At 41.3% G+C, this 7555-nt stretch overlaps 1 pseudogene; it reads right to left on the minus strand.

The window, feature by feature from the left end:
• Positions 1 to 1480: 1480 nt before the first annotated feature.
• Positions 1481 to 1614, minus strand: LOC113585061 (annotated as a pseudogene).
• Between the last annotated feature and the right edge of the window lie 5941 nt (positions 1615 to 7555).

Genomic DNA, 7555 nt, shown 5'->3' on the forward strand with positions numbered 1-7555 from the left:
CTCCCAAATCTACATAATTCCAAAAACCCATGTAATTTAAAAACACCTCACTCTTCTTCCAGGGTTTGTCCTTTGGGTACTCTTACTTCCTGTCCTCTGGAGTCCCCAAACAGATCACTAAGGGGGTGGGGGCTCTGCTGGTATATGCCTCTTTTGTCCCTTTTTAGGTTTTTCTGCTGGTGCCTCCTTGCTATCGAACTGAGGCCAAGGCCCCTCTGGAGTAAGGCCGAGGTGCACACTTCTGTAGTTGGGGATTGGGGGGAAAAGAAGGTACCTGCTCTTTGTCCTTTGCCTGCTGCCCCCCTTCTGGAACTATGACTGTCTCTCCAGGGTCTCTACCGCTGTCTCCACATCGGGGTTGGGGTTAGTTGGTGCCGCACCACCCCTGCCCCTGGCCACCTCTGCTGCATAGGATTTCATTGTCCTGGGGCAGGAGCATGCCAGATGGTCCTGCCCTCAACATACCCAACACCGCCAGGGGCCCACACAGTCCCCGGCTATGTGCCCCAACTCCAGGCAGTTGAGGCACCTCAGGTGTAGACAGTTCCTCGTCACATGCTCGTGGCCCTGGCAGACTCTGCAAAAGATAGTCTGTCCAGAGTAAAACATAACCCTTGTGGCCTCTGTTCATAAAATAAGCTGGGGGTGAGTCAACCCCCTCTTACCAACCTCCTTAAAAGACAAACCCCCAGCTTGTCTCAGACCTGTCTATCTCCTGGGAGGACTTCCCCATACTGCTAGGGTCACATTCAAGTTAAACGTGAGTGGCAACTATTTTATACTTACCATCCCACAATGGCTCCACCATGTACTCCTTGCCATTCAAATGTTCCCTCAGACTGTCCCTCCGCTCCAGTGCCCACCTGCAGCTCTCTGTAGAGAAGGCCATATCACTGTGCACAGATTAGGCCTTCCAGTCGAGCCCCAGCACACCAAAGATGATTTCCCATATGAAGGGGACCCTCTCCATACAGGGGTCCCCTCCTCCAGGTCCCTCAAGCAGAACATGGCTGTATTCAGCATACCACCACTTGCACCTAGCCCAGGCTCTGCCAAGGTCTCCTCCCTGGCTACAAGGGACTCCACCAGTCCCTCAGTCTCTATCCCAGCGACGTCCTCTCAGCAGTCCAGTTACACTGAATCAGGGATCCACCCCAGGCTGTCCAGCAAGGTCTTGACTCCTTCACCTCCCAGGTAGGTCCAGATAAGCTTAGCCAATTTTTTTTTACATAAAATACTGAAAAATAACCAAATAAAACTTTCCAAAAAGGAAAATCAAGCACTTCCATGTGGCAGTGGTGGCCAAGCCACCTACTGCATGCAGGCAGTGGTAGTTTAGTGTTTAAGGTACTTGACTTGTAATCAGAAGGTTGCTGGTTCAAGCCCCATGGCCAAGTTACCACTGTTGGGCCCCTGAGCAAGACCCTTAACCATCAATTGCTCAAGTTGTACTTATCATAATTGTAAGTTGCTTTGGATAAAAGTGTCAGCTAAATGCTGTAAATGTACTGCTGCACATAAGGTTACCCTTGACCTCCTTCTAAAACTTGCAGTGTAAAAATCCAATAAGAACAGATTCTACACTTGATCTTAGCCAAAAGGCTGAGAAGTGATACCAATGGGCTGCCAAATTGAGGGTAGCCATTCAAGGCATGAAGAATCTCTCTTATGTTTTCAACAATGCACAACATATATTCATAAAAACAAAAAAGTCAACACTTCTTTTTTTGGTTAACCAGGTCTAATAATGCCATTGTAAAAATGGTACAGTAGAATGTGTCCAGCCTTGCACTGATGATGGCCAGGGGCTACCATTCTTTAGGAGTAGTGGCAAAGTTTTGGCATTATTTCTCAGAAAATTCTGAGAAACAGCTAACCAAAATCACCCTATATGATATGAATATATTAATTTGCTCAAAAGTAGTATGACTAATATAGAATTATGAATATATAGTACAGTAGAATCTGGTCATAATTGCACTGGTGAAAGCCAAGGACTCCTACTGTTATTTGGTAGTGAAATTGTTTTGGCTTTATGGGAAAATTTTGAGAAAGAGATATCCATGCTGTCTTGAAGCTCCATTATCGATGTTGGGTTTTTAATATGGATTTATGTACAAATGGTACAGTAGACTGTGCCTAAACCTGCACTGGTGGCAGCCAAAGGCTTCTACATTTATGAGGTTTTTGTGGGATTGCTTTGGCATTATAGGACAATTTTGAGAAATAGATCAGCATCTATGAAATTAGTATTTCAATTTGCTTAAAGGTAGTATGATTTTAAAATGGATTTATGAAGAAATGGTAGCCAAACTTGCACTGGTGATAGGCAAGGGTTCCTTCTCTTATGTAGTCATGAAACTGTCTTGGCATTATGGGAAATTTCTGATATCCAAAATCAGCCTAAATGAGTACATGAATTCACCTAAAGGTAGTGCGATTTTAATAAGGGTTTATAAAAATAATGGTACAGTGAAATCTGTCCAAACTTACTCTGCTGATAGGCAAGGGTTTCTAATCTTTTGTGGTAGTGGAACTGTTTTGGCATTATGGGAAATTTCTGAGAAATAGATATTCAAATTCATCTTATTTTAAATTAGTAATTTAATTCACCAAAGGGTAGTATTTTAATATGGGTTTTTGAAAAAAATGAAATTTACAGTGAAATTTGTCCAAACATACTCAAAATTAATCATCACAAACTACATGCAAAGAACTACCAAAAACGTAAGTAATGTTAACATTTTGCTTTTCCATCATGGCTTCTGTTCTCAGCAGTGCGCTGAGTGCAACATGTTTAGTTAATCTTCCTCTGTCATTAGCAATAGTTTTATTTGTGTAATTACTAGTCTGAGACTACATCACATAGTAATAAGGAGTTCATGCATTTCTTCAATGAGAAAATTAAGCACATTAGAGATAACAAAGAGAATTAACATGACATTGGGAAGCTACTTAGGGATCAGAACAACCAAGCCAAAAACAACTCTAGAACCCTTTACACCTATCCAAGAGCCAGAAATTCCATCTCTGCTCTCATGCTCAAAATCCTCCACTTGCTTACGAGGTTCACTGCCCCACACACTTTCTTAATAAAGAAATAAATAATAATGAATAATAAACTCCTCATTGAACCTTGGCTACGTTCCTAAATCATTCAAATTAGCAGTAATCAGACCACTTATCAAAAAATCTAACGTCAACCCATGTCAGCTGTTAAACTACAGGCCAACCTCAAACCTTCCATTTATTTCCAAGATCTTAGAAAAAGCTATAACTCAGCAGCTAAGCTCATACTTGAATCAGAACCAGATACATTAAGTTTTTCAGTCAGAGTTTAGGCCTAAACGTAGTATGGAATCAGCACTTATTAAAGTAGTTTATGACCTCTTTTTGGCTTTTTACCAAGGTTATGTCTCTTTCCTTATATTGCTTGATTTGAGTGCAGCATTTGACACTATAGATCACAATGTCACGATCAGTCCTTCCCATTTTCCGTGTTCCATGTTTTCCCTGTCTTGTGTTTTTTTGGTGGGCGCTCAAGTGCACATACGAGCTCTCCATAGTTCGTATACGCCTTGAGAACTGCCGAGAAGGTTCTATGTCTGTGAGTTCTTCCAGGGTCACCCCACCAGTTCCTGTGGATATCCTGCAAGCCACCCAGTATGTTCCTGTTCCCGGGGTGAGAGACACCACCCGTCCTGATCCTGGTCCTGTTCCCGGCATGAGAGACGTTGCCGGTCCTGATTATGGTACTGTTCCCAGCATGGGAGATGCTGCCCATCCTGATCCAGTACCTGTTCCCAGCGTGGGAGACGCCGTCTGTCCTGATCCACTTCCCAGCGTGACAGATGCTGCCTGTCCTGATCCAGTTCCGGTTCCTGGCATAGTGGATGCCGCCAGTCCCGTTATCAGGTCTGTTCCTGTGGCCAAGCCTATGGACCTCCCGGACTTGCCACAGCTGCACCCCCGGACCCGCTGCCACTGATGATTTTTTTTACTCTGCTGATAAACAAGGTATACTATTCTTATGTAGTAGTGGAACTTTCTTGGTGTTATGGGAAATTTCTGAGAAATAAATATCTGAAATGAATTCACCTAAAGGTAGTTCGACTTTTAATATGGATTTCTGAAGAAAATGTTCAGTGAAATCTGTTCAAACGTACTCTGCTGATAGTCAAGGGCTCCTACTGACATGTGGTAGTGGAACTGTTTTTGCATTCTGTTAAAATTCAGAAAAATATGTAACCATATTTTTAAAATTTCTCTGAATTAAATGTAATGAGCATGTAAACATCATTACAAATACAATGACTTTAATATAGATTTATTAAAAACTGGTGCAGTAGAATCTTTTCAGACTTGATCAGGTGATAGCCAAGGGCCACAACTCAATTGGCAGCGGAATTTTTCAGCCTTGGAGAACCCCATGCCCTGCAGATTGGCAACATTTCATCCCTGTTTTAGCTGGAAGTCAAGCAAAATTTCACCAGGGATAACCCCTGTTTTAGCTTGCATTAAAGCTCTACAGTAAACTCTAAAACTCTAAGAAATATTATATAGAAAAAAAGCATTTTGCAGAATGCTTAAGATGCTTAAATATATTAGCAATTGTGTTTAATCTAATTATGAAAGCAAACTAGTTCAATCAAGAAAACTGCATTTTGTACTTTTAAATGTAATAAAAGTGCGTGTCCATCAAAACTTCCAAAAAAAAGACGCAAGTCTCTGTTTCTCTTTGCATAGAAAACGTTAGATTGCGGTGAGCAGCGAAATACCGTAAAATCAGGCATATAGTCGCATTCGAATTTAAAGCTCAGATAACTTGTCAATCGCTAAAGCACGGATAGTTTGACCACGGTGACCGACGTTACATGCAAAAGCAATTTCCATACTGCTTTTAAAATGTCAAATTACGCAAAAAAGATTGCTTATTGGTTTATTCTGAAAATGAACTAAATCCTTCTAACCAATTTATTGAAAAGGGCGATTTTAGGCCCACAGTGAAATAACTTTGTTCAAACAAAGAGGGGCACCATGTGAAGATCACTTTTGCTGAGTGCACCGTTACTCTGCCTAAAGAAATGGAGAGTTATGCAAATATTATCCCACATTTTTCTTCTGTCTGTTTCAGAGACCATTTTTAAATGGTTAAATCATTCAGTAATGTCACAAAGTCGCAGAGGATTTGCAGTTCTGGCCCAGACCTTGAGGTGTAGAGGTTGAAAGTTTACTTACTTAAACACACACACACACACACACACACACACACACACACACACACACACAAATGGTCCATATGTTCACTATGGATCAATTACATCCTGATCCATGATCCATGTTAATCATCCAGGCACCCTAGTTGATTAACACTGTGGGCATGATTTTATTTAAGGATTTCAATATAAATACAGTCAACATATTTAGTCCTAAAAGTACATTCTTCAAATCCTAGTAAAAACATAGCCTAAAAATTCATCACTGACTTTACACCATTTGTTGTTTTTCTTTTTTTTTCTTGGTCCTTAAAACTTTGGAATTTTAAGAAAGGTTTCAGGTTCCTCTTTCTTAAACACCCAAAGGTATCTAAATGTGTAGTGATAAACATCTAATGCTACTTCCAGAATCTGAGCATATTTTCTGAGATTATAGAAATTAGGAAGAGTTTGATTTGCAAACTCAGTTTGTTACTACAAGCAAAGGTTACTCTGAGTTTACTACAAGCAACTGTAGCTTACTACAAGCAAAGGAAAGCACCATATCCTTCATTTAATAGATCAGCTACACTCCATGTTTAGCAAAGGCATTTAATATTAATGGTCGCAGGAATATCACAAAAATTCAGTGTTTAAGACATATCTGGCTCAGTTTGATTTCTGTATGAATTTGCTAAAACTGCATATTTTAAATCAATATATTAACATAAAAAGTGCAACAGGAAAAACAATTGATTTTTCTTTAGAAATGAAAGTAGTTCAAAGAGAACTCTACATCATAATAGAATTTCATTATATGTGAAATAACTAAGACTAGAAACTAAAAAGAAATTACAGTTTAACAATCTAATGAGTATGTCATACCGCCAAATCCCCTAATGATCTACACTACCCAGCAGGCTGTTCATCACTCACCCAACGATCTTTCTATGTATCAAATCTAGTTTTTTTGTTTCTCGTCTCTGATTTTTGCCTGACCCTTTTGGATTGATCTGCCTGTTTTTTTGTATTGTTCTTCTGGTTTTTGACACGGACTGCCTTTCATTCATGATTTGGATTACCCCTGATTTTGTCCTTCCCTGGTTTTGAGCACCAATAAACCTCATATTTTATATCAGCAAGCATCTGACCTTGCCTGGCCCATCACAGAATACTTTGCCATCATGCAGACAGCAGATTCGGAGGCTTTGAAAGAGGCTATTAGCAATCAAGGACAGCTACTCAGCCAACACCAACATGTACTCGAGGGCTTCATGCGATCTATGGGCACAATTGCCAAACAGCAAGCAGACCAACAGACACAAATGTCTGAAATCGGGCAGTGTCTGAGAGAACTCACTTCCTGGCTACAACTGATGAATACTACTTCCCAGTTCACCCCACCACTAGCCTCCATTGCTGCACCTCTCTGCACTCAACCAGCTGTTCCTGTGAGTAAACCTGAGAAATATGACGGCTCCCCAAACAAGTGTCGGGGTTTCCTTTTACAATGCACCCTGTATTTTAATAGTATCCCACCATCTTCCAGCCAAGCCGAGATTGCGTTTCTTATCTCCTGTTTATCGGATAAAGCGCTAGATTGGGATACTGCCATATTCGAGAATGTGGAGACACTGGCTAGAGGGGGCTAATTATCCCATTCTTAGTCATCACCAATCATCAAAATCTGGAATATATGCCCACAGCCCGACAATTGAAGCCTGCCAGGCTCGTTGGTCGTTATTCTTCTTGTGCTTTCATTTTAGGATAATGTATTGACCGGGAACCCGCAGTACGAAAGCTGATGCCCTCTCTCGCATTCATCAAGAGTAGATGGAGGAGGAGAAGGACACCATGGAAACAATCCTTCCTACCTGGGTGCACCTGTTGTTTATTTAATGGGAGATAGATGAGGAGATCCAACAAGCCACACAAGACACAGACATCCCAACTGGTTGCCCTGCGGGTAAACATTACATACTTGTGACATGCTGGGATCAGCTGTTGACCTGGGCCCATTCTTCACTCACTATGGGTCATCCAGGTGAGACACACACTCATCAGCTCTCATTGTGGGAAACAATGACAAGCGACGTTCACAGGTATGTTTCTTCATGTTCGAACTGCAGCCAAAGCAAGATCCACAAGACTTTACCCACAGGAAAACTCATGCCGTTTCCTGTACCCGAAAGATCCTGGTCTCACATTGCTGTGGATTTCATCACTGACCTCCCCTGTTCTGAAGGTAACACTACTATCCTTACTGTAGTGGATCGGTTCTCTCGAGGTATGAGGTTCATTGCTTTTCCAAGCTTGCCAACAGCATTCTAAACTGCAGAAACTTTATTTGACCAATTGTT

Source organism: Electrophorus electricus, chromosome 18 (assembly GCF_013358815.1).
Source record: "Electrophorus electricus isolate fEleEle1 chromosome 18, fEleEle1.pri, whole genome shotgun sequence".
NCBI lineage: Eukaryota > Metazoa > Chordata > Actinopteri > Gymnotiformes > Gymnotidae > Electrophorus > Electrophorus electricus.